We start from the raw sequence: 10609 nt of genomic DNA, 5'->3' as shown, positions 1-10609 counted from the left end.
ATGAGGAGGCATTTGTTTCCCAGTTCTGGCTCCATTAGTTAACTCCTCTGCACTTCTAGATTGCACATGTGTGACAGCTGAACAGGTTGCACCCAAGTAAACTGTTTGACACTGCCCATCAGCAAATGTAAATCCATACCTTGAGCCATTTTGCCCCCCATACAAAATAAATGCCCAAGCGCACTACTTAAAGGTGCACCCACTGAAAGGATTTCCCTTCACCACTGTCTAGGGCCAGAGTGGGGCTTTGTTTCAGTAAGGATCCATTTTTTTGGCTAGCATCGAGCTAACCCGTCTGTGAGTGAGGGCTGAATATTTTTCCCCACTATTATTTGGTTGTAGAGAATCACCCCCACAAGACCAAAGTTTGAGCTGAGGGGAAAGGACTGGTATAGCTGAGATAGGTGTCATAGGAGTCTGAGCCACTTGTTCGTAAACTTACATGAATACCGTGGACCTGCTCAGTCCTGTCACAACGCTACCATTTCTATTACATGATGAATTGCCAATGTGCCTGCTCAACGTTGTAAGTTGATAGAATTTGGCAATACTTAGTTAATATTGGACATTTCTAGCTGTACAGACCCTTGATGTCCCACTGCCAAGCATTTAGTTTTTTACTGTGGCCAAATAGCTGCTTTTCTAAAGACAAATAGCTTTCTGCTGCAGAAGACATGACCTTGCCCTGGAACTCTAGAGATCTGTACCGAAACCCTTTTATTAGAGCTTGTCAGAGGCTCTACCCAGCATCCCAGCATTCTTATCACCATGAACACCATTGATTCTACTGGGTCATATGGACAGAATAGTAAGGAACCTTGTACTATAGTTGTACACACTGTAGAGCTCTCTCTTGCTCTGGGCTTCACTCAGAATTGGGAGCCTTCTAAGGCACTCAATAAATGGATCAGAGTAGTATTCTCACCAAGCACCAAGTCTTTATTAGTGGTTGAGGGTACAGGGTACAACAACTTGACTTAACCTTATAGGGGATTGCCTGGCATACTCCATACTACTGGTTCCCCAATAATTTTACCAATTTGCTTCAAAATACTATGGGATAGAAGAAGCAAATGAGGATATAGATGAAATAGAATTGGCCATGATGGTGGATCTACGGGTTTATTTTCTAGTTTGTTTATTTTTATGTACATTTAACTCATTGCAGAACAAAAGGGTAAGAGAAAAATGTTACCAGTGTGGAAGGCCCTGAATCTTCATACTTTTTATTTCTCAAATTCTGGCATGCATGTGTATTACTAGGAGATCTAGAGTACTTGATTATTCTTGCTCATTAGGTCATATTAGCATTATGTGATCAATTATGGACTATCATGATGTTTTAGGGAATATCAATATAATCAAAGTCACTAAGTACTATATTGTGACAGAGAGCATGAGAATTGACATAGTTCAGGGGCAAGAAAGTGAATATGTACTGCTATTCATCCCACAGAAAAGCAAATAGCTTTTGATACTCTTACTGAGGGATTTTGAAAAGAAAATCTTTGGTGTTGGTGCTAATCCTTGCAGCATCTCCCAGGATGTGGTATTACTTCTGATTTAATAAATTTATCAAAAATGTGGGCACGTTAGAGGCTTCTAGTTGTCCCTACATACCCTAATGGCTCTTAGTTATTAGGGCAGGGAATAAGTATTAGGGTCTTGCCAGCTGCTCAGCATAGCTATCCCAGTTATGCACTTAGGGACCACTACACTATGGATCTTTACATCTATTAGACCTGTTTGAATGAGAACTCTGTTTACCACCTGGCTTTCATGAGCCTCCAATCTAACTGGGGGACCATGATGGTGTTTCCCAACCCTTGGCATCAATGCTAGCTCATACTCTTGAATCCTTTGAAAGGTCTAGGACTTTCCCTTTCTCCAGGCCAGAGTTGATCTGGTAAAAGATCACTGCTATGGACTGAACTATGTATCCCCCAAATTCATATGTGGAAGCTCTAATCCTCAATCATATTTGGAAATGAGCCTTTGGGAACTAATTATGTTTAGATGAGATCATGAGGGTGGGGCCCTTATGATGGGATCAGTGACCTTATAAGAAAGAAACACTGGAGAGCTCACAAGAAGGTGGCCATCTACAAGTCAGGAAGACTCTCATGAGGAACTGAATCCATCAGCACCTTGATCTTGGAGTTTCCAGACTTCAGAACTGTGAGAAATAAATTTCTGTCGTTTAGGCCTCCAAGTCTGTGGTATTTTGCTATGGCAGCCTGAGTGGACTAAGATAGCCACAGATCCTTTGTGGGAAGAGATTAGAGAAATAATTTTCATATATACTTTTGGTAGTATAGGTGGGTTTTTCCTTAAGGAGACTTGGACTTGTTTTCAATCAATAGGCTTGGAGCCTGTGAACTGGCCTATATCTGGGAAATTTATGAGAAAAAACTATTTTCCATTGTGGCACCACTGTCAGCCTTCTGCTCACTAGCTCTTGATTTTGGAGGTGAGATTGTTACACAGGGAACACCTGGTCATCTTCCCATTTATTTAAGTCCTAGGAACACCATGGTCAATTAGCCATCACCACATAGCTATAGGCCAAAGCATGCTGATTGCTACTTTGGTCTTGTAATGACCTCCACCCTGCCCCTGTTGATTGTGTCACTATTCAGCCTCTGCTGTTCTAGAAGCTTATCCTCACTGACACTAGGGGTCCTCACTTGTGCATTGTGTATTGCCTTAGAGAAGGGAGTTGCCCGCTGTACTTGCCTTGGGAATGCAGTCTGATGATAGGTTCTCTGGTCTTGCATGATAAATATATGCTCACTCCCCTCAGCCTTCTGACTCCTTTCATAGAGTGTCAAGAAAATTCTGGCTTCTCTACCTTATTTCTGTAGGCCATAATTGTGTCCAAGTGTCAAAGAGCCATCTTTGACAAAGGAAATGAAGGTGTTTTTCTTCATCCTTGCTTGGATGTTAAACCCAGAATAATGAGAGAGTGCTCCTAGGTTAATAAAGTCCCACATGTTACCCCTGTTTCCACCCAAACACAGGTCTTGTTTTGTTTTTTTTTTTCAGTGTGTATGCCGTTTCCTTGTGGATCAGGGATCATACTCTCCCACCTAGGCTGTGCTGAGACTTCACCTTGGTTGTTGGTCTGGAGGCAGTTGGGGGGTGGGGGGTGGGCAGGGGAGGATCTTGAGGAGGATAAGCATCATCTTTGGAGCTACTTGCCTCAGGAGGAATCTTGGCAGGATTCCCAGATAGGAAAGCTACTCTCCTATAGCAAGGGGAAGAGAGCTGCTGCTGTTGACCTTGAAGATTAGGGAAATCTAGGAATTCAAAACTCTCACATTAATTTACCCAAATGTTTCTATTCTGTGTTCCAGGGTCCTATGCATTTTCTATCAGGGCCGTCACTTTGTCACAGGAGATCCATCTAAACTATAAAGGCAGCCTTTTGATGTGGCTGTCCTACTCTTACAATTAAATCAGTTTAATCCCGGTTTTGATTTCCAGCACAATCTTCCCTGTGGCTGCAGGAGATGAGGGTCTCTTTAGGAACTGCCATGGAGACTTCCTGGCTTACACAGTGTGCCTTGAGTTTATAGTTGCCTGACTTGGGCCTATCATTTTCTTTTTTCAAGGCTTCTAAAGCACTTAGCAAAAGCTAGTCAACTCTTTGATCCTTGTCATCACCATTGTCCTCATGCATTCTGTGTGCCATAATTGGGGTTTCTCAACCTTGGCACTATTGAGGTTTTGGGAGATAATTCTTGTTTGTTGTGGGGGGGCTGTCCTGTGCATTTTAGGGTGTATAGCAGCATCTCTGGCCTCTACCTACTGGATGTCAGTAACACTGCCCTTTAGTTGTGATGACAAAATATCTCTAGACAGTGCCCTGGGGAGGGGGTGGGGAGTGGGGCGGGGCGGGGAGGGGGTTGTCGGGTAAAACTGCTTCTGGTTAAAAAACACTGATACAAGCCAAATGTTTCATTTTCTACTTGTATGTCATTCTAATCTACCATGGATAGGAGTTTTGCATTCCATGCCGGGGATTATTACCAGCCTACTCACTAATAGTTAAGTGACTCCTTAACCCTGTTTGATAGGTGAATGTTCCAGTTGTAGAATCCCTCCCTTGCATGTCTGCCTTCTATTTGGGAATGGATCTACGAGAACAGGAGTAAAGGACTGCAGAGGGTGACAGAGGGAAGAAATGCAACTGCAAGTGTACAGCATAGGGGTGTTTACGGTTGTGGGAAACTGGAGGAACGTGTCTCAGAAATATCTTTCTCAGGTTCAGAAGTAGGCAACATTTATCCATAGGTTTTGATCCCTTCTTGGCTCAGGGGTGCCCCTTCGCCTGCTGAATCCCCCACACTTCCAGATTGCACATGCGTGAGTGTTGGGCAGGTTTCTGTGTGTGTTCCACGCCTCAGTGTCAGCGAAGTCCAGGAGCACCACGTGAGAAGTGAGATCGGGCCACCTCAGAAAAGCTGGCTGCCGCTTCAGTGCCTGCAGTGAGCAGTGGGCCTAGAGGATCTGAAGCTGAAGGAGGAGGTGCCGTGTTTGGTCATCCTAGTCGGAGATGACTGGGGAGGATGCAGCCTGTGCTGCTCCTCGTGGGATGCTGCTCAGGAGCATGAGAAAGGTGGGCCCCGGCTGCCTCATTAATAGAATGAACTCCTGCTTCTGCTGGTTCTGTTTAAGAGGGCCTGCAGTCAACAAATGTGTGTCTTGGGCCACTTCCTGGCACCAAAACAGTCTGAACCAGCTCAGACCCTTGCCCATGTGAGCACTAAACCAGTGGTGGAAGAAGGCAGAGGGATGAGGTTGGAAAGGTTGGCAGTGGCTAGAACATGCTAAACTGTAAAAACTTTTTTTTGAACTTTTTAAATTTATTTTGAGAGAAAAGGAGAGAGAGAGAACTTGCTTGAGCAGGGGAGGGGCAGAGAGAGGGAGAGAAAGAGAGAATCCCAAGCGGGTTTCCTGCTGTCTGCACAGAGCATGATGTGAGGCTCAATCTCACATGCCGTGAGATCATGACCTAAGCTGAGATCAAGAGTCAGCCGCTTAACCAACTTAGCCACCCAGGTGCCCCTAAAAGTTCCTAATTGTTACTTGGTGTTAGTTTTAATTCTGAGGCCAAGGAGAGTCAGAACAAACCCTAATGAGGTCGGTGTTTTAGAAAGTTCCCTCTGGTGGCCAAATTGAGAATGCAAGGAAGGGAGCTAAGGTGGAAGCAGAGACATCAGGGAGAATGTTGTAGGCATCCAAGAGGGTGGTGGTGCTAGTGGCCAAGAAAGATGGATTCTGGAGCTTTTCAGGTGGCAAGGGCAGGTTTTGATGACCAGCCGGATATGGGCATCAGGGAGGGAGAGGAGGCAGGGAAGATTTCTGATGTGGGGGTAGTAGATGGACAGATTAACACCCTTCAGAAGTGACCTGGTCGGAGTCACCAGGTCATTGGTAGGGCAGGCAGTGCTCTCCAGGGAAGATGAGTACTTGTGGTTACCCTGAGTGCCCTTGCCATCAAGATTAGGTCACTAGTACGTGAGACTGGCGAGTTTCTCAACATTTCTGCACTCATCCATAAAATGAGCATAATAACTATACTTCCTTTCCGGTTGATGTGAGGATTAAAGAAGAGTAATATCAGTTCACTAAGGACTCTGGGATGAAGGCCTGGGACACATCAGCTTTTGTTATAGTTATTATACAATCTGAATCCCTTTCTCTAAGTCTGTGGCTGTGCTCTGGCTTCCCATGAAAACATGCCCTTAGACCAAACATGCCCTGGAAAGCAGCTGAGTGTCCTTCTATGGCTGCTTTTTGTCTGTGAGGAAGCTGGTGTGTGGTGCAGTGATTCAGCCTGAGAACTTGAATAACCGTGGCTAACTGGGGAGACAGACCCCCTCACAGGGCTGGTCAGTCAGGTTTCTGAGCCCAAGTGGCTCAGGCTGACCCCAGACCCTATGGGAACAGGTGAGGCCTCTGGCAGCCTTTCCTGGGATTTTGAGCCTCTGCCTTCAACCACAAATGGTTGCAAATCATATGTTAGATAGAAACAAAGAAGAAATTTGATTTCTGTGGGGACTCAAATAGAGTTTCCCACTTGTGGTAAAGGGGGCACAGGAGGATAGCCCTTGCTTGTTAGAGAGACCCCTTTATTACCCTCAATCCTTGTCAGACTTCCAACTCCATTCAGAGGGGCTGAGGAATATTGTGTGGAAAAATACTGAATAGTATGTGGGAAAATGATAAATCAGGAAATTATTCAGACTTGTGAGGAGCAAGTCAGGGTCTGGCCTGGGGCCCAATGGCAAGAGTGTTACCCTGGGTTAAAACGAATAGTCTGAAATGGAGCCAGCATGCAGGTAAGCTGGGCAGGGAGACCCCAAGGCTGAGGAGGGGGCAGGTCACGTCCCAGGTGGGCAGAGGGACTCTGGGCCCACAGCCTAGTCATCTGGTCATCACAGCGCAGGTCACAACGTCCCCCAACTCAGTTGTTCATCAGCTGTGAGCTCAGGGCCAGGCTCTCGTGCCCTCTGGAAGGCCTGGATCCTTGGCCCAGAGGGAGGGCTGGCGTGAAGCAGCATGTGGGTTTCTCCTGCCCTTAGTCCTTTCCTTGGATCTCAAGGATGAAGGTGAGGCAAACAAAGCTTGTTACACAGAGAACTAGAGAGAGGGACTCCATTTTCATTTCAAGCTCCTTGGAGGGTCAAGGAAGGCTGCAGTTGTCTGGAGGAGAGCTTCACAACCTAACCTTTACAGCTCAGCATGACTGCAGTTAGGGCATGAGGCGGGGCTGTCAGCAGGGATCAGCAGGGGCTGGGATTGAGACTTTAGACTTTGTCCTAAGAGCAATGGGGAGCTATGGAAGTTTTAATAGACAGGAGTGACATGATCAGATTTGCATTTTAAATAGCTCCCTTTGCTGTTCTGCAGAGGAAGGATTGAGGGGCCAGACAGAAGATAGCAAGGCCAAGCAGGAGGCTATTGTAGCACCCAGACAAGAGATGGGGGCCTGGGCGCTGGCCAGAACTGTGGAGGCAGAGGGAAAAGGGTTAGTTAGGGATTAGTTAGGGATGAATGCAGTCATGCCTACTAACTGGTCTCTCTGCTTCCACCTTTGCCCCTTACAGTCTATTCTCCACAGAGCAACCAGAGTGATTCTGGTTAAAACATAAAAGTCCAGGTCATGCCACTCCTCTGGCTTCTCATCTCAGCATAAAAGTCAAAGTCCTTCCTGTGGCTTACAGGGTCAACATGATCAGCTTTCTTACCCCTCATCTCTCTGATATCATCTACTACTCCTAGCCATATTTAAAAAAATTTTTTTAATGTTTATTTATTTTTGAAAGAGACAGAGCATGAGCAGGAGAGGGGCAGAGAGAGAGGGAGACACAGAATCTGAAGCTGGCTCCAGGCTCTGAGGTGTCAGCACAGAGCCCAACATGGGGCTTGAACTCACAGAGTGTGAGATCATGACCTGAGCCCAAGTCAGATGCTTAACCAACTGAGCCACCCAGGCACCCCATTTCTTCACTGTTCTTAGAACATGGCAAGCACGCATCTCCTCCCCCGCCCCACATAGCACCTTTGTATTTCCTTCCCTCTCTGCCTGCAGTGCAGTTTCCCTGGATACCCGCACAGGTGCTCCCTTATCACCTCAGGTCTCTGCTCAAATGTCATCTCTGTGAGATCTTTCTAAATTCCATATACAAAGGGATCGCTAATTCTCTACTGTAATATCTGATTTATTTCCTTTGTGGCAGTGCTTATAATCTGTACTTACTTTATATTTGTTCAGAATGTTTTCCATATATGAAGCACAATGCCTGGGACATAGTAGATTCCTAGTAAATAATTGCTTGAATGAGTGAGTTGAGGCTGAGAATGCCAGAGGGAGGCTGTGGAGGATATAGAAGGGATCCAGGACTTACCTCCCCTTGAAGGTTTAGGAAGAATGCCAGCAGAAACCAGGACAGCAAGGTGAGGAGGAAGGTGGTAGGAAGCAGGGAGGCCACAATGTGTGTGTGCATGTGTGTATGTGTGTGTAGTGGGTGGGGAGCAGGGTGTTGGCCCGAGGGTTCCCGCACCTCTCTGTACCTGGCTTGGGGTCTAGGCAAAACGGATTAGGTCTGGGGCAGGCTCTGACAAAGGAGATGATAATAGGTCATGCCAGAAGCATGGAGCAGGAATGGACAGGGTGGGGTGGAGGACATGTGGATGCAAATTACTGACTCTGGGTGGGGGGGATGGATGAGCCAAGGCTTTGCTCTAAGAGAGGGGACAGTGGAGTTGGGCTTTGAAGAGTGAGTAGTAGTTTGCTGGATGGAGAAGAAAGAATAAAGGCATTTTGAGTCTGAGGTAAGATCTGAGAGGTATGAAAAGGCAGGACAGATTGGAGAATGGTGGACTGTCTGGTGTAGCAGAGGAAGTGAGACCAAGCAGCCAGCAACATAGGTCAGAGAGGCTTTATTATTTTTTTTAATTTCTCTTAATGTTTATTTTTGAGAGAGAAAGTGACAGAGCATGAGTGGGGGAGGGACAAAGAGAGAGGGAGACACAGAATCCAAAGCAGGCTCCAGGCTCTGAGCTGTCAGCACAGAACCCAACACGGGGTTCCAACTTGTGGACCCTGAGATCATGACCTGAGCCAAAGTCAGAGGCTTAACTGACTGAGCCACTCAGGTGTCCCTGGTCAGAGAGGCTTTAAATGCTAAGCCTACAATTGATACACCAGGGATTCTATCCTGAGGGCTCTAGGGCCATGAAGGCGTCCATGAGACAAGGGAGTGAGAGAATGTTCCAGCTGCCCTGAAATAGGCCCCAGAAACGGTTAGGAGGCAGAATGCCAGACACAGTGATGGGTAGGATGGGATGGTTGGGGTTAGGATACAGAAGATGATATCCACATCTCTGGTTTGAAGTCCTCTGGGGTAAGGACCTGAGAGGGGAGCAGGTTTGGGGTCAATAATGAGCACTCCATCTGGGCCAGGTGGGCTGGGGCACTCTGAGTTGGGGGTCCTGGATCTGTGTTTCCTCCTGAGAAGGCATCTGCTGCCTTATTTCAGAACTGGGATCCCGGGTCACAGAAATCTTGTCCTTGCAGGGACCCTGTCCCACCATGATGGACTCAGTCAGGGCCCCTGGGCACAGAAGGTAGTTGGGCGACTGGGCCCTGAAACCGGGAGAGGATAAAGAACCCTCGCAGCTCTGGGCAACACACCTCTTAGCTCCTGTCCCCGCAACCTCTCTCCAGGATGCCTTCCCAGGCAAAAAGGCTGCTGTCATGGCTGCAAGCCCTGCAGGGTGGAGATGTTGGTCTTGGGGGAGCAGAAGATGCCACCGCGGCTCAAGGGCTTCTCAGTGTGAGCTGGTAGTCCTATGGGGTTTGGAGGTGACTGCGCGTCCCAGGACTAAGGCTAGCCGAAGTGGCTGCTGGAGGCACAGAGGCGGGTGGGAGTGGGGACCTGAGTCTACAGGGTTTGAGCCTGGCCTAGGGATGGGGGATTGGTATTTTTCCGCCGGCTTCAGCTCCGAATGGCTTCCCTGGCTGCCGAATGGCTTCCCTGGCTGCCCGTCATCCCTTCGGCTCCCGCCTATGAGAGGGTGGGACGGGGACCTTGTCTGCAGGAGGGCGGGGTGGGGAGGAAAGCGGCAGTCTCCACCAGCCCCACCCTACTCCCGTGTGGCCTACGAGTGAGCTCCTGCGTGCAGCCCTGCGGCCCCCACCCTCTGTCTGCTCCAGACCCGGCCTGGCTGCGAGCTCAGTGTTGACCCCTCAAGGAGCAGAAGACGCGGGCGAGGCGGAACCCGGGATCGTCCGCAGGACCAGGACTCTGGACTCCAGCCCTGTCTCTTTTCCCCTCACTTCTCAGGGGGCACCTGTCCGCTGTCCTGGCCTGTGTTCCCTCAGGGTGGGGAGGAGGCGGCGGGAGGAGAACAAATTAAAGCAGGAACACAATGTCTACAAGAAGTAAGCAGAAATAAAAATTTACGAGATTATGTACACCATGCCTGAATAAATGCAGGGTAAACACGGATTACAGTATCTTTCAGGACAGGACTCTACCTTTTACACCAGTTCTTGCCAAATGAGTCTGGAGAGTCAGGGTCATAGTTCAAAAAAGTTTGTTTGTTTTCCCGAGTCTGGCATCCTGAGTCTAAACCTCAACAATTAGAAATGTACAAGAACAGCCTTGACATGTTTGTAAAAACCAGGAACAAGGAGAGATTGGCATATTACACTCTTCAACAGTAGTAATTAAGTCAACGTGATAGTGGAATAAAGTCAAGTGACAAAGACCCCTGCAAAAGTATGAAAAGGTCTTATCAACAAGAAGTAAATGAGTCTCGGAAAAATGAGTAAAGGGTTTAGGGCAATTCACAGGAGAAGTCTTGGAGGGAGAAGACCATTCTGTTCCCAGCTGTTCACTCAGCGCCCAACAGCAAACAGAAGTATTTGTCGAATGAATGTGCATCACCGGTAATCAGAGGAATGCAAATTAAAGCAATCACGTATCGCATTTTACTCATCGGGTTGGCAAAAAATGAAAAGAGAGAGAGATACTATCCTGTGATAGCAAGAGCGTGAGTTAACGGGCACTGTCGTGTGCTGATAGTAAGAGGG

This window comes from Panthera tigris, chromosome A1 (assembly GCF_018350195.1).
Source record: "Panthera tigris isolate Pti1 chromosome A1, P.tigris_Pti1_mat1.1, whole genome shotgun sequence".
NCBI classification, from domain to species: domain Eukaryota; kingdom Metazoa; phylum Chordata; class Mammalia; order Carnivora; family Felidae; genus Panthera; species Panthera tigris.
Note: the sequence above shows the minus strand (reverse complement) of the source record.